The sequence below is a fragment of the Apostichopus japonicus genome, chromosome 15 (assembly GCF_037975245.1).
Source record: "Apostichopus japonicus isolate 1M-3 chromosome 15, ASM3797524v1, whole genome shotgun sequence".
NCBI lineage: Eukaryota > Metazoa > Echinodermata > Holothuroidea > Aspidochirotida > Stichopodidae > Apostichopus > Apostichopus japonicus.
In genome coordinates this window covers 8,981,294-9,008,162 of record NC_092575.1, presented here as the reverse complement: position 1 = coordinate 9,008,162, position 26,869 = coordinate 8,981,294, and the positions used below count along the sequence as shown (strand labels likewise).

General features: G+C 42.5%; 1 protein-coding gene across 1 annotated transcript in view; it reads right to left on the bottom strand.

Moving 5' to 3' along the window:
* Window positions 1-19,833: 19,833 nt before the first annotated feature.
* LOC139980539 (uncharacterized) overlaps window positions 19,834-26,869 on the bottom strand; it is an 89,576-nt gene continuing 82,540 nt past the window's right edge. The window contains exon 10 of the transcript XR_011797576.1: window positions 19,834-20,016. The gene's annotated coding sequence lies outside the window, so the exon portion shown is untranslated. The remainder of the gene's footprint in view (window positions 20,017-26,869) is intronic.

Sequence of the window (26,869 nt, the reverse complement as noted above, 5' to 3'; positions counted from 1 at the left end):
GGGTCAAACGTGAAAATCTCTGAATGCTTATAACTCTGCAACCAAATGTCAGATTTATTTATACTTGGTATTAATAATGTTGGTAGAAAGTTGGTTCATGTTGCTTTATTTTCAAGTTGATGTTATGCATAATTATTAGGGGGCGGGGCTTAAGTGAATTTTAGCTAAAATAGCTCGTTAACACGGTAACTGAACATCGACAAGTTGGATTCAAGTCATACTTGGTACATAGATGGACCATAGTGAGTAGCTGAATCCGTTTGATTTTGCCGCTCATTTCATGAATAATTATGAGGTCACGGGGTCAAACGTGAAAATCTCCCGATGCTTATAACTCCACAACCAAATGTCAGATTTATTCATACTTGATATGTTGGTAGCAAGTAGGTACATGGTGATATAGTTTCAAGGTGATATTATGTATATTTATGAGGGGCGGGGCTTAAGTGAATTTCCACTCAAGTAGCTCGTAAACACGGTAACTGAACATTGACAAGTTGGATTCAAGTCATACTTGGTACGTAGATGCGTCATGGTGAGTAAATTAACCCTATTAATTTTGCTACTCATTTAATGAATAATTATGAGGTCACAGGGTCAAACGTGAAAATCTCCCAATGCTTATAACTCCATAACCAAATGTCAGATAAAGTAATACTTGATAATAATATTTCGGTAGATAGCAGGTACAGATAACTTTATTTTCAAGTTGATATTATGCATATTTATTAGGGGGCGGGGCTTAAGTGATTTTTTACTCAAATAGCTTGTCAGCACGGTAACTGAACAACGACAAGTTGGATTCATATCATTCTTGGTACGTAATTGCGCCGTGGTGAGTTAATTAACCCTATTGATTTTGTTACTCATTTCATGAATAATGATGAGGTCACGGGGTCAAACGTGAAAATTTCTGAATGCTTATAACTCTGCACCAAATGTCAGATTTATTTATACTTTGTATTAATATGTTGGTAGATAGTTGGTTCATGTTGCTATATTTTCAAGTTGATATTTATGCATATTTATTAGGGGGCGGGGCTTCAGTGAATTTTCGCTAAAATAGCTCGTAAACACGGTGACTGAACAACGACAAGATGGATTCAAGTCATACTTGGTACGTTGATGCGTCATGGTGAGTAAATTAACCCTATTGATTTTGTTACTCATTTCATGAATAATTATGAGGTCACGGGGTCAAACGTGAAAATCTCTGAATGCTTATAACTCCGCAACCAAATGTCACATTTATTTATACTTGGTATTAATATGTTGGTAGAAAGTTGGTTCATGTTGCTTTATTTTCAAGCTGACTTATGTATATTTATTAGGGGCGGGGCTTAAGTGAATTTTCGCTAAAATAGCTCGTTAACACTGTAACTGGACATCGACAAGTTGGATTCAAGTCATACTTGGTACATAGATGGGCCATAGTGAGTAGCTGAATCTTTTTCATTTTGCCGCTCATTTCATGAATAATTGTGAGGTCACGGGGTCAAACGTGAAAATCTCCCGATGCTTATAACTCCGCAACCAAATGTCAGATTTATTCATACTTGATATGTTGGTAGCAAGTAGGTACATGGTGATATAGTTTCAAGTTGATATTATGTATATTTATGAGGGGCGGGGCTTAAGTGAATTTCCGCTCAAATAGCTCGTAAACACGGTAACTGAACATTGACAAGTTGGATTCAAGTCGTACTTGGTACGTAGATGCGTCATGGTGAGTAAATTAACCCTATTGATTTTGCTACTCATTTAATGAATAATTATGAGGTCACAGGGTCAAACGTGAAAATCTCCCAATGCTTATAACTCCGTAACCAAATGTCAGATTAAGTAATACTTGATATTATTATATCGGTAGATAGCAGGTACAGATAACTTTATTTTCAAGTTGATATGCATATTTATTAGGGGGCGGGGCTTAACTGAATTTTCACTCAAATAGCTCATTAACACGGTAACTGAACAATGACAAATTGGATTGAAGTCCTTCTTGGTATGTAGATGCGTCATGGTGAGTAAATTAACCCTATTGGATTTGCTACTCATTTCATGAATAATTATGAGGTCACGGGGTCAAACGTGAAAATCTCCCAATGCTTATAACTCCGGAACCAAATGTCAGATTAAGTTATACTTGATATTAATATATCGGTAGATAGTTGGTTCATGTTGCTTTATTTTCAAGCTGATATTATGCATATTTATTAGGGGCGGGGCTTAAGTGAATTTTAGCTAAAATAGCTCGTAAACACGGTGACTGAACAACGACAAGTTGGATTCAAGTCATACTTGGTACGTAGATGCGCCATGGTGAGTAAATTAACCCTATTGATTTTGCTACTCATTTCATCAATAATTATGAGGTCACGGGGTCAAACGTGAAAATCTCTGAATGCTTATAACTCCGCAACCAAATGTCAGATTTATTTATACTTTGTTTTAATATGTTGGTAGATAGTTGGTTCATGTTGCTATATTTTCAAGTTGATGTTATGCATATTTATTAGGGGGCGGGGCTTCAGTGAATTTTCGCTAAAATAGCTCGTAAACACAGTAACTGAACAACGACAAGTTGGATTCAAGTCATACTTGGTACGTAGATGCGTCATGGTGAGTAAATTAACCCTATTGATTTTGCTACTCATTTCATCAATAATTATGAGGTCACGGGGTCAAACGTGAAAATCTCTGAATGCTTATAACTCCGCAACCAAATGTCAGATTTATTTATACTTTGTATTAATATGTTGGTAGATAGTTGGTTCATGTTGCTATATTTTCAAGTTGATATTATGCATATTTATTAGGGGGCGGCGGGGCGTAGGTGAATATGCTTATAACTCCGCAACCAAATGTCAGATTAAGTTATACTTGATATTAATATGTTGCTAGATGGCAGGTACATGTTGCTTTACTTTCAAGGTGATATTATGCATATTTATTAGGGGCGGGGCTTAAGTGAATTTTTACTCAAATAGCTTGTCAAAACGGTAACTGAACAACAAGTTGGATTCGTATCATTCTTGGTACGTAATTGCGCCGTGGTGAGTTAATTAACCCTATTGATTTTGCTTACTCATTTAATGAATAATTATGAGGTCACGGGGTCAAACGTGAAAATTTCCCAATGCTTATAACTCCGTAAACTAATGTCAGATTAAGTATTACTTGATATTAATATATCGGTAGATAGCAGGTACAGATAACTTTATTTTCAACTTGATATTATGCATAGTTATTAGGGGCGGGGCTTAAGTTAATTTTCACTCAAATAGATTGTCAACACTGTAACTGAACAATGACAAGTTGGATTCAAGTCATACTTGGTACGTAGATGCGTCATGGTGAGTAAATTAACCCTATTGATTTTGCTACTCATTTCATGAATAATTATGAGGTCAAGGGGTCAAACGTGAGAATCTCCGAATGCTAATAACTCCGCAACAAAATGTCAGTTTTATTTATACTTGGTAATAATATGTTGGTTGATATGTTGATCGTACATGTTGCTATATTTTCAATTTGATATAATGCATATTTATTAGGGGGCGGGGCTTAAGCGAATTTTATATCACACCCAACTCAAAACCTACCATGGCACAAGATAAGATGAATTTTTCATTTCCAAAATTCCACCCTCAAAATTACTTCAATAGCTGAATATGATAGCCTACTTAGTAGGGAGCAATAAACCTTGCGCAAGATCGTGATACGTGGTGGGAGGTTAATCACTGATTCATGTCGGATAGACGAGACTCGACTTACTACTACTACTACCATAAAAGCCCACATCAGGGGTGGTGAAAACAACGGTTTCGGTCAAAAACGGATGGGGATGTTCACCCGGCGAGAGGAACATAACGGTGCTTATAACCAACTTAGGGCGCCTTTCGTTGTGGAAAGCATGCTGTTGCTTGGGTCGAAAACTCAAGGGATAAAAAAGTTACGTAACGGAATAATACCCGTTTTGGTCGACTTCCGATTACGCGTAAAAAGCCACTTTGGGTCGCAAACGCACGGGGAACTCCTCTCGACGGAAGGAAACACCCCATTACACAAAACCGTATGATCAGCTTCGAGCACATCAGAGGTGGTGAAAACAATTGTTTCGGTCATTACACCTAAACAGGCCGTTCGGGTTGAAAACGTACGGGTGCTTCTCTCGGCGGGAGAAGACACCCTTTTACTCGAACGGTATCAGTTTCGAGTGAAAAAGAATTGGGGAACTCCTCGCGACGGGAGAAGACACCCCATTACACAAAACCGTATGATCAGCTTCGAGCACATCAGAGGTGGTGAAAACAAACGGTTTCGGTCAAAAACGGATAAGGATGTTCACCCGGCGAGAGGAGTTAACCCTTCACGTAACGGTGTCTATCACCAACAAAGAACGCCTTCAGTGTACGGATACATGCTCTCTGGGTCAAATACACAAGGGATAAAACGAAGAATAACACCCGTTTTGGTCGACTTCCGATTACGCGTAAAAAGCCAGTTTGAGTCGCAAACGCACGGGGAAATCCTCTCGACGGGAGAAGACACCCCATTACACAAAACCGTATGATCAGCTTCGAGCACATCAGCGGTGGTGAAAACAACGGTTTCGGTCAAAAACGGATGGGGATGTTAACCCGGCTAGAGGAGACACCCCCTCACGTAACAGTGCTTATGACCAACTAAGTACTCCTTTCGTTGTGGGAATCATACCGTTCTTTGGGTCGAAAACTCAAGGGATAAAACGGTGACTAACACCCGTTTTGGTCGACTTCTGATTACGCGTAAACAGCCAGTTTGAGTCGCAAACGAACGAGGAGAACTCTCGACGGGAGAGGACACCCCATTACACAAAACCGTATGATCAGCTTCGAGCACATCAGGGGTGGTGAAAACAACGGTTTTGGTCAAAATCGGATGAGGATGTTCACCCGGCGAGAGGAGCCACCCTTCACGTAACGGTGTCTATCACCAACAAAGAACGCCTTCAGTGTAGGGATACATGCTCTCTGGGTCAAATACACAAGAAATAAAACGAAGAATAACACCCGTCTTGGTCGACTTCCGATAACGCGTTAAAAGCCAGTTTGGGTCACAAACATACGGGGAGCTATTCTCGACGGGAAAAGACACCCCATGAAACAAAACCGTATGATCAGCTTCGAGCACATCAGCGGTGGTGAAAACAACGGTTTCGGTCAAAAACGGATGGGGATGTTAACCCGGCGAGAGGAGACACCCCCTCACGTAACAGTGCTTATGACCAACTTAGTACTCCTTTCGTTGTGGGAATCATGCCGTTCTTTGGGTCGAAAACTCAAGGGATAGAACGGTGACTAACACCCGTTTTGGTCGACTTCTGATTACGCGTAAAAAGGCCGTTCGGGTCGCAAAACATACAGGGAGAACTCCTCTCGGCGGGAGAAGACACCCCTTTTCTCGAAACGGTATCACCAGTTTCGCGCACACAAAGGGTTGGAAAAACATCAGTTTCGGGTGAAAAAGAATTGGGGATGTTCACCCGGCGAGAGGAGACACCCTTCACGTAACGGTGTCTATCACCAACAAAGAACGCTTTCAGTGTAGGGATACATGCTCTCTGGGTCAAATACACAAGGGATAAAACGAAGAATAACACCCGTTTTGGTCGACTTCCGATTACGCGTAAAAAGCCAGTTTGAGTCGCAAACGCACGGGGAAATCCTCTCGACGGGAGAAGACACCCCATTACACAAAACCGTATGATCAGCTTCGAGCACATCAGAGGTGGTGAAAACAACGGTTTCGGTCAAAAACGGATGGGGATGTTAACCCGGCGAGAGGAGACACCCCCTCACGTAACAGTGCTTATGACCAACTTAGTACTCCTTTCGTTGTGGGAATCATGCCGTTCTTTGGGTCGAAAACTCAAGGGATAAAACGGTGACTAACACCCGTTTTGGTCGACTTCTGATTACGCGTAAACAGCCAGTTTGAGTCGCAAACGAACGAGGAGAACTCTCGACGGGAGAGGACACCCCATTACACAAAACCGTATGATCAGCTTCGAGCACATTAGGGGTGGTGAAAACAACGGTTTCGGTTAAAAACGGATGAGGATGTTCACCCGGCGAGAGGAGACACCCCCTCACGTAACAGTGCTTATGACCAACTTAGTACTCCTTTCGTTGTGTGAATCATGCCGTTCTTTGGGTCGAAAACTCAAGGGATAAAACGGTGACTAACACCCGTTTTGGTCGACTTCTGATTACGCGTAAAAAGGCCGTTCGGGTCGCAAAACATACAGGGAGAACTCCTCTCGGCGGGGGAAGACACCCCTTTTCTCGAAACGGTATCACCAGTTTCGCGCACACAAAGGGTTGGAAAAACATCAGTTTCGGGTGAAAAAGAATTAGGGATGTTCACCCGGCGAGAGGAGCCACCCTTCACGTAACGGTGTCTATCACCAACAAAGAACGCTTTCAGTGTAGGGATACATGCTCTCTGGGTCAAATACACAAGAAATAAAACGAAGAATAACACCCGTCTTGGTCGACTTCCGATAACGCGTTAAAAGCCAGTTTGGGTCACAAACGCACGGGGAGCTATTCTCGACGGGAAAAGACACCCCATGAAACAAAACCGTATGATCAGCTTCGAGCACATCAGCGGTGGTGAAAACAACGGTTTCGGTCAAAAACGGATGAGGATGTTAACCCGGCGAGAGGAGACACCCCCTCACGTAACAGTGCTTATGACCAACTTAGTACTCCTTTCGTTGTGGGAATCATGCCGTTCTTTGGGTCGAAAACTCAAGGGATAGAACGGTGACTAACACCCGTTTTGGTCGACTTCTGATTACGCGTAAAAAGGCCGTTCGGGTCGCAAAACATACAGGGAGAACTCCTCTCGGCGGGAGAAGACACCCCTTTTCTCGAAACGGTATCACCAGTTTCGCGCACACAAAGGGTTGGAAAAACATCAGTTTCGGGTGAAAAAGAATTGGGGATGTTCACCCGGCGAGAGGAGACACCCTTCACGTAACGGTGTCTATCACCAACAAAGTACGCTTTCAGTGTAGGGATACATGCTCTCTGGGTCAAATACACAAGGGATAAAACGAAGAATAACACCCGTTTTGGTCGACTTCCGATTACGCGTAAAAAGCCAGTTTGAGTCGCAAACGCACGGGGAAATCCTCTCGACGGGAGAAGACACCCCATGAAACAAAACCGTATGATCAGCTTCGAGCACATCAGAGGTGGTGAAAACAACGGTTTCGGTCAAAAACGGATGGGGATGTTAACCCGGCGAGAGGAGACACCCCCTCACGTAACAGTGCTTATGACCAACTTAGTACTCCTTTCGTTGTGGGAATCATGCCGTTCTTTGGGTCGAAAACTCAAGGGATAAAACGGTGACTAACACCCGTTTTGGTCGACTTCTGATTACGCGTAAACAGCCAGTTTGAGTCGCAAACGAACGAGGAGAACTCTCGACGGGAGAGGACACCCCATTACACAAAACCGTATGATCAGCTTCGAGCACATTAGGGGTGGTGAAAACAACGGTTTCGGTCAAAAACGGATGAGGATGTTCACCCGGCGAGAGGAGACACCCCCTCACGTAACAGTGCTTATGACCAACTTAGTACTCCTTTCGTTGTGGGAATCATGCCGTTCTTTGGGTCGAAAACTCAAGGGATAGAACGGTGACTAACACCCGTTTTGGTCGACTTCTGATTACGCGTAAAAAGGCCGTTCGGGTCGCAAAACATACAGGGAGAACTCCTCTCGGCGGGAGAAGACACCCCTTTTCTCGAAACGGTATCACCAGTTTCGCGCACACAAAGGGTTGGAAAAACATCAGTTTCGGGTGAAAAAGAATTGGGGATGTTCACCCGGCGAGAGGAGACACCCTTCACGTAACGGTGTCTATCACCAACAAAGAACGCTTTCAGTGTAGGGATACATGCTCTCTGGGTCAAATACACAAGGGATAAAACGAAGAATAACACCCGTTTTGGTCGACTTCCGATTACGCGTAAAAAGCCAGTTTGAGTCGCAAACGCACGGGGAAATCCTCTCGACGGGAGAAGACACCCCATGAAACAAAACCGTATGATCAGCTTCGAGCACATCAGAGGTGGTGAAAACAACGGTTTCGGTCAAAAACGGATGGGGATGTTAACCCGGCGAGAGGAGACACCCCCTCACGTAACAGTGCTTATGACCAACTTAGTACTCCTTTCGTTGTGGGAATCATGCCGTTCTTTGGGTCGAAAACTCAAGGGATAAAACGGTGACTAACACCCGTTTTGGTCGACTTCTGATTACGCGTAAACAGCCAGTTTGAGTCGCAAACGAACGAGGAGAACTCTCGACGGGAGAGGACACCCCATTACACAAAACCGTATGATCAGCTTCGAGCACATTAGGGGTGGTGAAAACAACGGTTTCGGTTAAAAACGGATGAGGATGTTCACCCGGCGAGAGGAGACACCCCCTCACGTAACAGTGCTTATGACCAACTTAGTACTCCTTTCGTTGTGTGAATCATGCCGTTCTTTGGGTCGAAAACTCAAGGGATAAAACGGTGACTAACACCCGTTTTGGTCGACTTCTGATTACGCGTAAAAAGGCCGTTCGGGTCGCAAAACATACAGGGAGAACTCCTCTCGGCGGGGGAAGACACCCCTTTTCTCGAAACGGTATCACCAGTTTCGCGCACACAAAGGGTTGGAAAAACATCAGTTTCGGGTGAAAAAGAATTAGGGATGTTCACCCGGCGAGAGGAGCCACCCTTCACGTAACGGTGTCTATCACCAACAAAGAACGCTTTCAGTGTAGGGATACATGCTCTCTGGGTCAAATACACAAGAAATAAAACGAAGAATAACACCCGTCTTGGTCGACTTCCGATAACGCGTTAAAAGCCAGTTTGGGTCACAAACGCACGGGGAGCTATTCTCGACGGGAAAAGACACCCCATGAAACAAAACCGTATGATCAGCTTCGAGCACATCAGCGGTGGTGAAAACAACGGTTTCGGTCAAAAACGGATGAGGATGTTAACCCGGCGAGAGGAGACACCCCCTCACGTAACAGTGCTTATGACCAACTTAGTACTCCTTTCGTTGTGGGAATCATGCCGTTCTTTGGGTCGAAAACTCAAGGGATAGAACGGTGACTAACACCCGTTTTGGTCGACTTCTGATTACGCGTAAAAAGGCCGTTCGGGTCGCAAAACATACAGGGAGAACTCCTCTCGGCGGGAGAAGACACCCCTTTTCTCGAAACGGTATCACCAGTTTCGCGCACACAAAGGGTTGGAAAAACATCAGTTTCGGGTGAAAAAGAATTGGGGATGTTCACCCGGCGAGAGGAGACACCCTTCACGTAACGGTGTCTATCACCAACAAAGAACGCTTTCAGTGTAGGGATACATGCTCTCTGGGTCAAATACACAAGGGATAAAACGAAGAATAACACCCGTTTTGGTCGACTTCCGATTACGCGTAAAAAGCCAGTTTGAGTCGCAAACGCACGGGGAAATCCTCTCGACGGGAGAAGACACCCCATGAAACAAAACCGTATGATCAGCTTCGAGCACATCAGAGGTGGTGAAAACAACGGTTTCGGTCAAAAACGGATGGGGATGTTAACCCGGCGAGAGAAGACACCCCCTCACGTAACAGTGCTTATGACCAACTTAGTACTCCTTTCGTTGTGGGAATCATGCCGTTCTTTGGGTCGAAAACTCAAGGGATAAAACGGTGACTAACACCCGTTTTGGTCGACTTCTGATTACGCGTAAACAGCCAGTTTGAGTCGCAAACGAACGAGGAGAACTCTCGACGGGAGAGGACACCCCATTACACAAAACCGTATGATCAGCTTCGAGCACATTAGGGGTGGTGAAAACAACGGTTTCGGTCAAAAACGGATGAGGATGTTCACCCGGCGAGAGGAGACACCCCCTCACGTAACAGTGCTTATGACCAACTTAGTACTCCTTTCGTTGTGTGAATCATGCCGTTCTTTGGGTCGAAAACTCAAGGGATAAAACGGTGACTAACACCCGTTTTGGTCGACTTCTGATTACGCGTAAAAAGGCCGTTCGGGTCGCAAAACATACAGGGAGAACTCCTCTCGGCGGGGGAAGACACCCCTTTTCTCGAAACGGTATCACCAGTTTCGCGCACACAAAGGGTTGGAAAAAAATCAGTTTCGGGTGAAAAAGAATTAGGGATGTTCACCCGGCGAGAGGAGACACCCTTCACGTAACGGTGTCTATCACCAACAAAGAACGCTTTCAGTGTAGGGATACATGCTCTCTGGGTCAAATACACAAGGGATAAAACGAAGAATAACACCCGTTTTGGTCGACTTCCGATAACGCGTTAAAAGCCAGTTTGGGTTCGCAAACACACGGGGAGCTATTCTCGACGGGAAAAGACACCCCATTACACAAAACCGTATGATCAGCTTCGAGCACATCAGCGGTGGTGAAAACAACGGTTTCGGTCAAAATCGGATGGGGATGTTCACCCGGCGAGAGGAGACACCCCCTCACGTAACAGTGCTTATGACCAACTTAGTACTCCTTTCGTTGTGGGAATCATGCCGTTCTTTGGGTCGAAAACTCAAGGGATAAAACGGTGACTAACACCCGTTTTGGTCGACTTCTGATTACGCGTAAAAAGGCCGTTCGGGTCGCAAAACATACAGGGAGAACTCCTCTCGGCGGGAGAAGACACCCCTTTTCTCGAAACGGTATCACCAGTTTCGCGCACACAAAGGATTGGAAAAACATCAGTTTCGGGTGAAAAAGAATTGGGGATGTTCACCCGGCGAGAGGAGACACCCTTCACGTAACGGTGTCTATCACCAACAAAGAACGCTTTCAGTGTAGGGATACATGCTCTCTGGGTCGAAAACTCAAGGGTTAAAACGGTGACTAACACCCGTTTTGGTCGACTTCTGATTACGCGTAAACAGCCAGTTTGAGTCGCAAACGAACGAGGAGAACTCTCGACGGGAGAGGACACCCCATTACACAAAACCGTATGATCAGCTTCGAGCACATTAGGGGTGGTGAAAACAACGGTTTCGGTCAAAAACGGATGAGGATGTTCACCCGGCGAGAGGAGACACCCCCTCACGTAACAGTGCTTATGACCAACTTAGTACTCCTTTCGTTGTGTGAATCATGCCGTTCTTTGGGTCGAAAACTCAAGGGATAAAACGGTGACTAACACCCGTTTTGGTCGACTTCTGATTACGCGTAAAAAGGCCGTTCGGGTCGCAAAACATACAGGGAGAACTCCTCTCGGCGGGGGAAGACACCCCTTTTCTCGAAACGGTATCACCAGTTTCGCGCACACAAAGGGTTGGAAAAACATCAGTTTCGGGTGAAAAACAATTAGGGATGTTCACCCGGCGAGAGGAGACACCCTTCACGTAACGGTGTCTATCACCAACAAAGAACGCTTTCAGTGTAGGGATACATGCTCTCTGGGTCAAATACACAAGGGATAAAACGAAGAATAACACCCGTTTTGGTCGACTTCCGATAACGCGTTAAAAGCCAGTTTGGGTTCGCAAACACACGGGGAGCTATTCTCGACGGGAAAAGACACCCCATTACACAAAACCGTATGATCAGCTTCGAGCACATTAGGGGTGGTGAAAACAACGGTTTCGGTCAAAAACGGATGAGGATGTTCACCCGGCGAGAGGAGACACCCCCTCACGTAACAGTGCTTATGACCAACTTAGTACTCCTTTCGTTGTGTGAATCATGCCGTTCTTTGGGTCGAAAACTCAAGGGATAAAACGGTGACTAACACCCGTTTTGGTCGACTTCTGATTACGCGTAAAAAGGCCGTTCGGGTCGCAAAACATACAGGGAGAACTCCTCTCGGCGGGGGAAGACACCCCTTTTCTCGAAACGGTATCACCAGTTTCGCGCACACAAAGGGTTGGAAAAAAATCAGTTTCGGGTGAAAAAGAATTAGGGATGTTCACCCGGCGAGAGGAGACACCCTTCACGTAACGGTGTCTATCACCAACAAAGAACGCTTTCAGTGTAGGGATACATGCTCTCTGGGTCAAATACACAAGGGATAAAACGAAGAATAACACCCGTTTTGGTCGACTTCCGATAACGCGTTAAAAGCCAGTTTGGGTTCGCAAACACACGGGGAGCTATTCTCGACGGGAAAAGACACCCCATTACACAAAACCGTATGATCAGCTTCGAGCACATCAGCGGTGGTGAAAACAACGGTTTCGGTCAAAATCGGATGGGGATGTTCACCCGGCGAGAGGAGACACCCCCTCACGTAACAGTGCTTATGACCAACTTAGTACTCCTTTCGTTGTGGGAATCATGCCGTTCTTTGGGTCGAAAACTCAAGGGATAAAACGGTGACTAACACCCGTTTTGGTCGACTTCTGATTACGCGTAAAAAGGCCGTTCGGGTCGCAAAACATACAGGGAGAACTCCTCTCGGCGGGAGAAGACACCCCTTTTCTCGAAACGGTATCACCAGTTTCGCGCACACAAAGGATTGGAAAAACATCAGTTTCGGGTGAAAAAGAATTGGGGATGTTCACCCGGCGAGAGGAGACACCCTTCACGTAACGGTGTCTATCACCAACAAAGAACGCCTTCAGTGTAGGGATACATGCTCTCTGGGTCAAATACACAAGAAATAAACCGAAGAATAACACCCGTCTTGGTCGACTTCCGATAACGCGTTAAAAGCCAGTTTGGGTCACAAACGCACGGGGAGCTATTCTCGACGGGAAAAGACACCCCATGAAACAAAACCGTATGATCAGCTTCGAGCACATCAGCGGTGGTGAAAACAACGGTTTCGGTCAAAAACGGATGGGGATGTTCACCCGGCGAGAGGAGACACCCCCTCACGTAACAGTGCTTATGACCAACTTAGTACTCCTTTCGTTGTGGGAATCATGCCGTTCTTTGGGTCGAAAACTCAAGGGATAAAACGGTGACTAACACCCGTTTTGGTCGACTTCTGATTACGCGTAAAAAGGCCGTTCGGGTCGCAAAACATACAGGGAGAACTCCTCTCGGCGGGAGAAGACACCCCTTTTCTCGAAACGGTATCACCAGTTTCGCGCACACAAAGGGTTGGAAAAACATCAGTTTCGGGTGAAAAAGAATTGGGGATGTTCACCCGGCGAGAGGAGACACCCTTCACGTAACGGTGTCTATCACCAACAAAGAACGCTTTCAGTGTCCCTACACTGAAAGCGTTCTTTGTTGGTGATAGCGTTCTTTGTTGGTGAAAGCGTTCTTTGTTGGTGATTTGTTGGTGATGCTCTCTGGGTCAAATACACAAGGGATAAAACGAAGAATAACACCCGTTTTGGTCGACTTCCGATTACGCGTAAAAAGCCAGTTTGAGTCGCAAACGCACGGGGAAATCCTCTCGACGGGAGAAGACACCCCATGAAACAAAACCGTATGATCAGCTTCGAGCACATCAGAGGTGGTGAAAACAACGGTTTCGGTCAAAAACGGATGGGGATGTTAACCCGGCGAGAGGAGACACCCCCTCACGTAACAGTGCTTATGACCAACTTAGTACTCCTTTCGTTGTGGGAATCATGCCGTTCTTTGGGTCGAAAACTCAAGGGATAAAACGGTGACTAACACCCGTTTTGGTCGACTTCTGATTACGCGTAAAAAGGCCGTTCGGGTCGCAAAACATACAGGGAGAACTCCTCTCGGCGGGGGAAGACACCCCTTTTCTCGAAACGGTATCACCAGTTTCGCGCACACAAAGGGTTGGAAAAAAATCAGTTTCGGGTGAAAAAGAATTAGGGATGTTCACCCGGCGAGAGGAGACACCCTTCACGTAACGGTGTCTATCACCAACAAAGAACGCTTTCAGTGTAGGGATACATGCTCTCTGGGTCAAATACACAAGGGATAAAACGAAGAATAACACCCGTTTTGGTCGACTTCCGATAACGCGTTAAAAGCCAGTTTGGGTTCGCAAACACACGGGGAGCTATTCTCGACGGGAAAAGACACCCCATTACACAAAACCGTATGATCAGCTTCGAGCACATCAGAGGTGGTGAAAACAACGGTTTCGGTCAAAAACGGATGAGGATGTTAACCCGGCGAGAGAAGACACCCCCTCACGTAACAGTGCTTATGACCAACTTAGTACTCCTTTCGTTGTGGGAATCATGCCGTTCTTTGGGTCGAAAACTCAAGGGATAAAACGGTGACTAACACCCGTTTTGGTCGACTTCTGATTACGCGTAAACAGCCAGTTTGAGTCGCAAACGAACGAGGAGAACTCTCGACGGGAGAGGACACCCCATTACACAAAACCGTATGATCAGCTTCGAGCACATTAGGGGTGGTGAAAACAACGGTTTCGGTCAAAAACGGATGAGGATGTTCACCCGGCGAGAGGAGACACCCCCTCACGTAACAGTGCTTATGACCAACTTAGTACTCCTTTCGTTGTGTGAATCATGCCGTTCTTTGGGTCGAAAACTCAAGGGATAAAACGGTGACTAACACCCGTTTTGGTCGACTTCTGATTACGCGTAAAAAGGCCGTTCGGGTCGCAAAACATACAGGGAGAACTCCTCTCGGCGGGGGAAGACACCCCTTTTCTCGAAACGGTATCACCAGTTTCGCGCACACAAAGGGTTGGAAAAACATCAGTTTCGGGTGAAAAACAATTAGGGATGTTCACCCGGCGAGAGGAGACACCCTTCACGTAACGGTGTCTATCACCAACAAAGAACGCTTTCAGTGTAGGGATACATGCTCTCTGGGTCAAATACACAAGGGATAAAACGAAGAATAACACCCGTTTTGGTCGACTTCCGATTACGCGTAAAAAGCCAGTTTGAGTCGCAAACGCACGGGGAAATCCTCTCGACGGGAGAAGACACCCCATTACACAAAACCGTATGATCAGCTTCGAGCACATCAGAGGTGGTGAAAACAACGGTTTCGGTCAAAAACGGATGGGGATGTTCACCCGGCGAGAGGAGACACCCCCTCACGTAACAGTGCTTATGACCAACTTAGTACTCCTTTCGTTGTGGGAATCATGCCGTTCTTTGGGTCGAAAACTCAAGGGATAAAACGGTGACTAACACCCGTTTTGGTCGACTTCTGATTACGCGTAAAAAGGCCGTTCGGGTCGCAAACATACAGGGACACACCCTTCACCAAACAAAGAACGAATTACGCGTAAAAAGCCAGTTTGAGTCGCAAACGCACGGGGAAATCCTCTCGACGGGAGAAGACACCCCATTACACAAAACCGTATGATCAGCTTCGAGCACATCAGAGGTGGTGAAAACAACGGTTTCGGTCAAAAACGGATGGGGATGTTAACCCGGCGAGAGAAGACACCCCCTCACGTAACAGTGCTTATGACCAACTTAGTACTCCTTTCGTTGTGGGAATCATGCCGTTCTTTGGGTCGAAAACTCAAGGGATAAAACGAATAATAACACCCGTTTTGGTCGACATCTGATTACGCGTAAAAAGGCCCTTCGGGTCGCAAACGTACGGGGGGGGAACTCCTCTCGGCGGGAGAAGACACACCTTTACTCTAAACGGTATCACCAGTTTCGCGCACACAAAGGGTTGGAAAAACATCAGTTTCGGGTGAAAAAGAATTGGGGAAATTCACCCGGCGAGAGGAGACACCCTTCACGTAACGGTGTCTATCACCAACAAAGAACGCCTTCAGTGTGGGGATACATGCTCTCTGGGTGAAATACTCAAGGGATAAAACGAAGAATAACACCCGTTTTTGTCGACTTCCGATAACGCGTAAAAAGCCAGTTTGGGTCGCAAACGCACGGGGAGCTCTTCTCGACGGGAGAGGACACCCCATGACACAAAATCGTATGATCAGCTTCGAGCACATCAGGGGTGGTGAAAACAACGGTTTCGGTCAAAGACGGATGGGGATGTTCACCCGGCGAGAGAAGACACCCCCTTACGTAACAGTGCTTATGACCAACTTAGTTGTGGGAATCATGCCGTTCTTTGGGTCGAAAACTCAAGGGATAAAACGGTGACTAACACCCGTTTTGGTCGACTTCTGATTACGCGTAAAAAGGCCATTCGGGTCGCAAACATACAGGGAGAACTCCTCTCGGCGGGAGAAGACACCCTTTACTCGAAACGGTATGACCAGTTTCCCGCACACAAAGGGTTGGAAAAACATCAGTTTCGGGTGAAAAAGAATTGAGGAAGTTCACCCGGCGAGAGGAGACACCCTTCACGTAACGGTGTCTATCACCAACAAAGAACGCCTTAAGTGTAGGGATACATGCTCGCTGTGGGAATCATCCCGTTCTTTTGGTCGAAAACTCGGGATAAAACGGAGAAAAACACCCGTTTTGGTCGACTTCCAATCGCAAACGCAAACGCACGGTGAAAACAACGGTTTCGGTCAAAAACGGATGGAGATGTTCACCCGGGCGAAAGGAGACACCCCTTCACGTAACTGTGCTGATAACCAACTTTGTAAGCCTTTCATTGTGGAAAACATGCCGTTGTTTGGGTGAAAACTCGAGGGATAAAATGGTTACTAACACCCGTTTTGGTCGACTTCCGATTACAAGCAAACAGGCCGTTCGGGTCGAAAACATACGGGGATGCTTCTCTTGACTCGAAACGGTATCACACAAAATGGTGGAAAAACATCAGTTTCGGGTGCAAAAGATTGGAGATGTTCACCCGGGCGAAAGGCGTTGTGGGAATCATGCCGTTCTTTTGGTCGCAAACGTACGGGGAACTCCTCTCGGCGGGAGAAGACACCCCTTTACTCGAAACGGTCAACAGTTTCGCGAACACTGGAAAAAACATCAGTTTCGGTCAAAAACGGATGGGGATGTTTACCAACAAAGAACGGGTCAAATACACTTGGGATAAAACGAAGAAAAACACCCGTTTTGGTCGATATCTGATTACGCGTAAAAACCAGTTCGGGTTGAAAACATACGGGGATGGTCCTCTCGGAGGGAGAAACGGTTATCAGCAGTTTCGCGCACACAAAAGGGTGGAAAAAACATCAGTTTCGGGTGCAAAAGAACGGAGAAGTTCACCCGGCAAGAGGAGACACCCCTTCACGTAACTATTTATAGCTTAGTACGCTTTTCATTGTGGAAAACAGGCCGCAGGGGAACTCCTCTCGACGGGAGAAGACACCCAGTACACCTTGTTTGAATCGAAAACTCAAGGGATAAAACTGTGACTGTCACCCGTTAACAGGCCGTTCGGGTTGAAAACGTACGGGGTGCTTCCATCGGCGAGAGAAGACACCCTTTTGCTCGAAACGATATCACCAGTTCCGCGCACACAAAGGGGTGGAAAAACATCAGTTTCGTGTGAAAAAGAATAGGGATGTTCACCCGGCAACAACAAAGAACGCCTGGGTAACACCCGTTTTGATCGACTTCTAATTACGCGTAAAAAGGCAGGTTGTAAACGCACGGGGAACTCCCCTCGACGGGAGAAGACCGGTGTCTTACACAAAACCGAGCTTCAAGCACATCAGGGGACCACAGTTTCGCGAACACTGGAAAAAACATCAGTTTCGGTAAAAAACGGATGGGGATGTTCACCCGGCTAGAGGAGACCACCCCTTTGTGAAAAACATCAGTTTCGGGTGGAAAAGAATTGGGGATGTTAACCAGGCGAGAGGAGACAGTGTAACAGTGTTTATAACCAGCTTAGTACGCCTTTCGTTGTGGAAAACATGCTGTTGTTTGTATCGAAAACTCAAGGGATAAAACGGTGACTAACACCCGTTTTGGTCGACTTACACCTAATTCTATTATACCACCGGCGGGAGAAGACAGGCCTTTTACGCGTAATCAGAAGTCGACCAAAACAGGTGTTACTCTTCGTTTCATCCCTTGTGTATTTGACCCATACGCTAAAGGCGTTCTTTGTTTGCGATAGACACCGTGCTCCTCCCCATTCTTTTTTCACCCGAAACTGATGTTTTTCCAACCCTTTGTGTGTTCGAAACTGGTGATACCGTTTCAAGAAAAACCAAGAGAAGCACCCCGTATGTTTTCAACCCGAACGTGTAACTGGTGATACCGTTTCGAGTACAGGGGTGTCTTTTCCCGCCGAGAGAAGCACCCGTACGTTTTCAACCCGAACGACCTGTTAAATCGTAATCGGAAGTCGACCAAAACGGGTGTTTTCCACAACGAAAGGCGTCCTAAGTTAGGGTTGCAATCGCAGGGGGAACTCCCTTTCGACGGGAGAGGACACGAAACCGTGCGATTAGTTTGGAGCACCAGGGGTGGTGAAACCAACGGTTTCGGTCAAAGACTGATGGGGAATACACGTAAAGGGGTGGAAATGACTTTCGTGTGAAAAAGAATGGGGATGTTCACCCGACGAGAAGAGCTACCCTTCACGTCGTGCCTATCACCAACAAAGGGCGCCTTTTGTGTTGGGAGACATGTTCTCTGGGTTAAAAACATAGGGATAAAACGAAGAATAACACCCGTTTTGGTCGACTTCTGATTACGCTTAAAAAGGCAGTTTGGGTCGCAAACGCACGGGGAACTCCTCTCGACACCCATTTACACCAAACCGTCAAAAATGAACTTTGACCTAAATAAGAAACAAAGTTTCGCTAACTCAATGTGCCTCTGCTACCACACAACATATGAATTTGGTCTAACCTTCCTTTCTTGAGATCACGCCAACACGACGCACACCAAAAGGTAATCGTGACCCCAAGGTGGGCAACCAACAGTGAAATGCATAGTGGTTTCGATATCGTGTTAATCTCATAGTCCCCAAACGACCATTTGGCCTACATAAATGTGCAAATGTGCTACATGACCGAAAAATTTCAATCTCTTTGCGAATTTCTTTGCGATAATCCCAAGCTTCGGCTTATTTTTACACCGTTGGTTTATCTTCTACGGTCCAAGCTTCCAGCATATTTACACTTCTTTCATTTCCTTTTCTTGTGATTGAAAATGTCTGTTTTTGAGATCTAGTTGGTTTGCTGTGAAACAAGGATTAGTGATCAACTAACTGCGATGGCATCTGATTTCAAAGAGTTGGCTAGATAAAGTGTTAAAAGGAAGTCCCGAGTTTGCCCTCCAATTTGACGATGAAGGAGACGTTATCGATTAGAAGATCCTCTTTGAATTGGGTCGAACACCTTGCTCATATTTATAGTGTGGAATTATTATTATTATTATTATTAATGTAGCACATTAATAGCGAAGACAAGTTCATCAATTGACGGAATCCTCCTGGCCACACAAACCGCAAGAACTTTCCTGTGTTGATAAAAAAAACTGATTCAGCCATACTATGTGTTTGTGTGAGATGAACACAAGGCGTTTTATTATTTCTTAAGGATGAGACTGCTTTTGTTAAATTTCATCTTTTAATTTCATCTTCATCTTTCTTGGAAACACAATTTTGGGTTTGGGAAACACAGGTTTGGGAACATCATGAAACCAAAAACCATTTCTGACCAGGAAATTGATGTTATTAGGTTTTCTACCGACCTCAAATTGTAATGTATCCTTATATTGGGATTTGGAAAAGCAGATTTGGATCTGTCTTTTTTTAGCAGTTGAGGGGCACCGAAAATGTTGATTCGGAATCTGAGAAAACAGAACTCCGATTCCGAATCCAAATCTGCTTTTCAAAATCCCAATATAGGGATACTTTACCCTTTGTAAACATTACAATTTGAGGATTCGGGAGAGATTAGAAATTAGAGTCGAAATCTATAGAGTTGAAAGTAGACGCAAAATGAAAGAACAGCAAAGATTTACTTTTCCAAAAATATATTATCACAATACAAAAATTACAATCAACTCCCTCGGAGGTCCTCAAAAGAAAAAAAGCTTGATTGGATTTGACATGAAACATGATAAACGGACAACAAACATTGGACGTTGTTGTGGTCCTCCTCGACATCGACGTTGTCGTCGTCCTCCGCATCACCACAACCTTTGTTGTTGTTGTGTCCAAGACCAACTTTTGTTGCTGTTGTTGTTGTTGTAGAAAAATCGTCTTACACCTATAAACAAGAAAAAAAAAGAAAGTTTAACAGGATTGGGCATTAAACAAGAAACAAAGATACATCAAACAAACAACAAACAAAAATATATCAAACAAACAAACAAACAAAGAACAAACTAACATAGAACAAACAAACATAAAAAACATTCAATGATAAATTGAACAAACATGGAACAAACACAACCTTGTTGTTGTTGTCTTCCTCGACAAGCTCTTTGTTGTTGCGTCCACTGCCAACCTTTGTCGTCCTCCGCATCACCACAACCTTTGTTGTTGTTGTTGTTGTTGTTTTTGTTGTTGTGTCCACCACCAACTTTTGTTGCTGTTGTTGTTGTTGTAGTCAACTTCGTCCTACACCTATTAACAAGAAAAAAAGCTTAATTGGATTGGGCATTAAACAGCAAACTAACAAAAATACATCTAACAAACAACAAAAATACATCTAACAAACAACAAACAAATACATCCAACAAACAACAAACAAATACATCCAACAAACAAACATATCAAACAAACAAAGAAGAAACATAACATAGAACAAACAAACTAAAAACAAACATGAAAAAAAATTCAATGATAAATTGAACAAACATGGAACAAACACAACCTTGTTGTTGTCTTCCTCGACAAGCTCTTTGTTGTTGTGTCCACTGCCGACCTTTGTCGTCGTCCGCATCACCACAACCTTTGTTGTTGTTGTTGTTGTTGTTTTTGTTGTTGTGTCCAAGACCAACTGTTGTTGCTGTTGTTGTTGTTGTTGTAGAAAAATCGTCTTACACCTATAAACAAGAAAAAAAAAGAAAGTTTAACAGGATTGGGCATTAAACAAGAAACAAACATACATCAAACAAACAACAAACAAACATATCAAACAAACAAGGAAGAAACACCACAACCTTTGTTGTTGTTGTTGTTTTTGTTGTTGTGTCCACCACCAACTTTTGTTGCTGTTGTTGTTGTTGTAGTCAACTTCGTCCTACACCTATTAACAAGAAAAAAAGCTTAATTGGATTGGGCATTAAACAGCAAACAAACAAAAATACATCTAACACAACAAACAAAAAATACATCCAACAAACAACAAACAAACATATCAAACAAACAAAGAAGAAACTATTATAGAACAAACAAACTAAAAACAAACATGAAAAAAAAATCAATGATAAATTGAACAAACATGGAACAAACACAACTTTGTTGTTGTCTTCCTCGACGAGCTCTTTGTTGTTGTGTCCACTGCCGACCTTTGTCGTCGTCCTCCGCATAATCACAACCTTTGTTCTTGTTGTTTTTGTTGTTGTGTCCACCACCAACTTTTGTTGCTGTTGTTGTTGTTGTAGTCAACTTCGACCTATTAACAAGAAAAAAAAGAAAGGTTGATTGAATTGGGAATTTAAACAACAAACAAACAAACATACATCAAACAAAAAACAAACCAAAATACATCAAACAAAAAACAAAACAAACATACATCAAATAAACAAAGAAGAAACATAACATAGAAGAAACAAACTAAAAACAAACATGCAAAAAACATTCAATGGTAAATTGAACAAACATGGAACAAACAACCTTGTTGTTGTTGTTGTTGTTGTTTTTGTTGTTGTGTCCACCACCAACTTTTGTTGCTGTTGTCGTTGTTGTAGTCAACTTTGTCTTTCACCTATTAACAAGAAAAAAAGAAAGCTTAACAGGATTGGGCATTAAACAAGAAACAAACATACATCAAACAAACAACAAACAAAAATACATCAAACAAACAACAAACAAACAAACATATCAAACAATCAAAGAAGAAACTAACATAGAACAAACAAACTAAAAACAAACATGAAAAAAAATCAATGATAAATTGAACAAACATGGAACAAACACAACCTTGTTGTTGTCTTCCTCGACAAGCTCTTTGTTGTTGTGTCCACTGCCGACCTTTGTCGTCGTCCTTCGCATCACCACAACCTTTCTTGTTGTTGTCGTCCTCTGCATCACCAACTGTTGTTGCTGTTGTTGTTGTTGTAGAAAAATCGTCTTACACCTATAAACAAGAAAAAAAAAGAAAGCTTAACAGGATTGGGCATTAAACAAGAAACAAACATACATCAAACAAGCAACAAACAAAAATACATCAAACAAACAACAAACAAACATATCAAGCAAACAAAGAAGAAACATAACATAGAACAAACAAACATAAAAAACATTCAATGATAAATTGAACAAACATGGAACAAACACAACCTTGTTGTTGTCTTCCTCGACAAGCTCTTTGTTGTTGTGTCCACTGCCAACCTTTGTCGTCGTCCTCCGCATCACCACAACCTTTGTTGTTGTTGTTGTTTTTGTTGTTGTGTCCACCACCAACTTTTGTTGCTGTTGTTGTTGTTGTAGTCAACTTCGACCTATTAACAAGAAAAAAAAGAAAGGTTGATTGAATTGGGAATTAAACAACAAACAAACAAACATACATCAAACAAAAAACAAACCAAAATACATCAAACAAAAAACAAACAAACATACATCAAACAAACAAAGAAGAAACATAACATAGAAGAAACAAACTAAAAACAAACATGCAAAAAACATTCAATGGTAAATTGAACAAACATGGAACAAACACAACCTTGTTGTTGTCTTCCTCGACAAGCTCTTTGTTGTTGTGTCCACTGCCAACCTTTGTCGTCTTCCTCCGCATCACCACAACCTTTGTTGTTGTTGTTGTTGTTTTTGTTGTTGTGTCCACCACCAACTTTTGTTGCTGTTGTTGTTGCCGTAGTCAATTTCGTCTTACACCTATTAACAAGAAAAAAAAGAAAGCTTAATTGGATTGAGCATTAAACAACAAACAAACAAAAATACATCGAACAAACAAACATTTCAAACAAACAAACAAAAAAAATTACATAGCACAAACAAACTAAAAACAAACATTAAAAAAAATTCCAATGATAAATTGAACAAACATGGAACAAACAACCTTGTTGTTGTTGTCTTCCTCGACAACCTCTTTGTTGTTGTGTCCACTGCCGACCTTTGTCGTCGTCCTCCGCATCACCACAACCTTTGTTGTTGTTGTTTTTGTTGTTGTGTCCACCACCAACTTTTGTTGCTGTTGTTGTTGTTGTAGTCAACTTCGACCTATTAACAAGAAAAAAAAGAAAGGTTAATTGGATTGGGAATTAAACAACAAACAAACAAACATACATCAAACAAACAACGAACAAACATACATCAAACAAAAAACAAACAAACATACATCAAACAATCAAAGAAACATAACATAGAAAAAAACAAACTAAAAACAAACATGCAAAAACATTCTGGTAAATTGAACAAACATGGAACAAACACAACCTTGTTGTTGTCTTCCTCGACAAGCTCTTTGTTGTTGTGTCCACTGCCAACCTTTGTCGTCTTCCTCCGCATCACCACAACCCCTGCTGTTGTTGTTGTTTTTGTTGTTGTGTCCAAGACCAACTTTTGTTGCTGTTGTTGTTGTTGTAGAAAAATCGTCTTACACCTATAAACAAGAAAAAAAAAGAAAGCTTAACAGGATTGGGCATTAAACAAGAAACAAACATACATCAAACAAGCAACAAACCAAAATACATCAAACAAAAAACAAACAAACATACATCAAACAAACAAAGAAGAAACATAACATAGAAGAAACAAACTAAAAACAAACATGCAAAAACATTCAATGGTAAATTGAACAAACATGGAACAAACACAACCTTGTTGTTGTCTTCCTCGACAAGCTCTTTGTTGTTGTGTCCACTGCCAACCTTTGTCGTCTTCCTCCGCATCACCACAACCCCTGTTGTTGTTGTTGTTTTTGTTGTTGTGTCCAAGACCAACTTTTGTTGCTGTTGTTGTTGTTGTAGAAAAATCGTCTTATACCCCTATAAACAAGAAAAAAAAAGAAAGCTTAACAGGATTGGGCATTAAACAAGAAACAAACATACATCAAACAAGCAACAAACAAAAATACATCAAACAAACAACAAACAAACATATCAAGCAAACAAAGAAGAAACTAACATAGAACAAACAAACATAAAAAACATTCAATGATAAATTGAACAAACATGGAACAAACACAACCTTGTTGTTGTCTTCCTCGACAAGCTCTTTGTTGTTGTGTCCACTCCCAACCTTTGTCGTCGTCCTCCGCATCACCACAACCTTTGTTGTTGTTTTTGTTGTTGTGTCCACCACCAACTTTTGTTGCTGTTGTTGTTGTTGTAGTCAACTTCGACCTATTAACAAGAAAAAAAAGAAAGGTTAATTGGATTGGGAATTAAACAACAAACAAATATACATCAAACAAACAACAAACAAAAATACATCAAACAAAAAACAAACAAACATACATCAAAGAAACAAAGAAGAAACATAACATAGAAGAAACAAACTAAAAACAAACAGGCAAAAACATTCAATGGTAAATTGAACAAACATGGAACAAACACAACCTTGTTGTTGTCTTCCTCGACAAGCTCTTTGTTGTTGTGTCCACTGCCAACCTTTGTCGTCTTCCTCCGCATCACCACAACCTCTGTTGTTGTTGTTGTTTTTGTTGTTGTGTCCACCACCAACTTTTGTTGCTGTTGTCGTTGTTGTAGTCAACTTTGTCTTTCACCTATTAACAAGAAAAAAAGAAAGCTTAACAGGATTGGGCATTAAACAAGAAACAAACATACATCAAACAAACAACAAACAAAAATACATCAAACAAACAACAAACAAACAAACATATCAAACAATCAAAGAAGAAACTAACATAGAACAAACAAACTATAAACAAACATGAAAAAAAATCAATGATAAATTGAACAAACATGGAACAAACACAACCTTGTTGTTGTCTTCCTCGACAAGCTCTTTGTTGTTGTGTCCACTGCCGACCTTTGTCGTCGTCCTTCGCATCACCACAACCTTTCTTGTTGTTGTTGTTTTTGTTGTTGTGTCCACCACCAACTTGAACAATTGGTAAATTGAACAAACATGGAACAAACACAACCTTGTTGTTGTCTTCCTCGACAAGCTCTTTGTTGTTGTGACCACTGCCAACCTTTGTCGTCCTCTGCATCACCAACTGTTGTTGCTGTTGTTGTTGTTGTAGAAAAATCGTCTTACACCTATAAACAAGAAAAAAAAAGAAAGCTTAACAGGACCAAATTGGGCATTAAACAAGAAACAAACATACATCAAACAAGCAACAAACAAATATACATCAAACAAACAACAAACAAACATATCAAGCAAACAAAGAAGAAACATAACATAGAACAAACAAACATAAAAAACATTCAATGATAAATTGAACAAACATGGAACAAACACAACCTTGTTGTTGTCTTCCTCGACAAGCTCTTTGTTGTTGTGTCCACTGCCAACCTTTGTCGTCGTCCTCCGCATCACCACAACCTTTGTTGTTGTTGTTGTTTTTGTTGTTGTGTCCACCACCAACTTTTGTTGCTGTTGTTGTTGTAGTCAACTTCGTCCTACACCTATTAACAAGAAAAAAAGCTTAATTGGATTGGGCATTAAACAGCAAACTAACAAAAATACATCTAACAAACAACAAAAATACATCTAACAAACAACAAACAAAAATACATCCAACAAACAACAAACAAATACATCCAACAAACAAACATATCAAACAAACAAAGAAGAAACATAACATAGAACAAACAAACTAAAAACAAACATGAAACAAAAATTCAATGATAAATTGAACAAACATGGATTAATTGGATTGAGCATTAAACAACAAACAAACAAAAATACATCGAACAAACAAACATTTCAAACAAACAAACAAAAAAAATTACATAGCACAAACAAACTAAAAACAAACATTAAAAAAAATTCAAATGATAAATTGAACAAACATGGAACAAACAACCTTGTTGTTGTTGTCTTCCTCGACAACCTCTTTGTTGTTGTGTCCACTGCCGACCTTTGTCGTCGTCCTCCGCATCACCACAACCTTTGTTGTTGTTGTTTTTGTTGTTGTGTCCACCACCAACTTTTGTTGCTGTTGTTGTTGTTGTAGTCAACTTCGACCTATTAACAAGAAAAAAAAGAAAGGTTAATTGGATTGGGAATTAAACAACAAACAAATATACATCAAACAAACAACGAACAAAAATACATCAAACAAAAAACAAACAAACATACATCAAAGAAACAAAGAAGAAACATAACATAGAAGAAACAAACTAAAAACAAACAGGCAAAAACATTCAATGGTAAATTGAACAAACATGGAACAAACACAACCTTGTTGTTGTCTTCCTCGACAAGCTCTTTGTTGTTGTGTCCACTGCCAACGTTTGTCGTCTTCCTCCGCATCACCACAACCTCTGTTGTTGTTGTTGTTTTTGTTGTTGTGTCCACCACCAACTTTTGTTGCTGTTGTCGTTGTTGTAGTCAACTTTGTCTTTCACCTATTAACAAGAAAAAAAGAAAGCTTAACAGGATTGGGCATTAAACAAGAAACAAACATACATCAAACAAACAACAAACAAAAATACATCAAACAAACAACAAACAAACATATCAAACAATCAAAGAAGAAACTAACATAAAACAAACAAACTAAAAACAAACATGAAAAAAAATCAATGATAAATTGAACAAACATGGAACAAACACAACCTTGTTGTTGTTGTCTTCCTCGACAAGCTCTTTGTTGTTGTGTCCACTGCCGACCTTTGTCGTCGTCCTTCGCATCACCACAACCTTTCTTGTTGTTGTTGTTTTTGTTGTT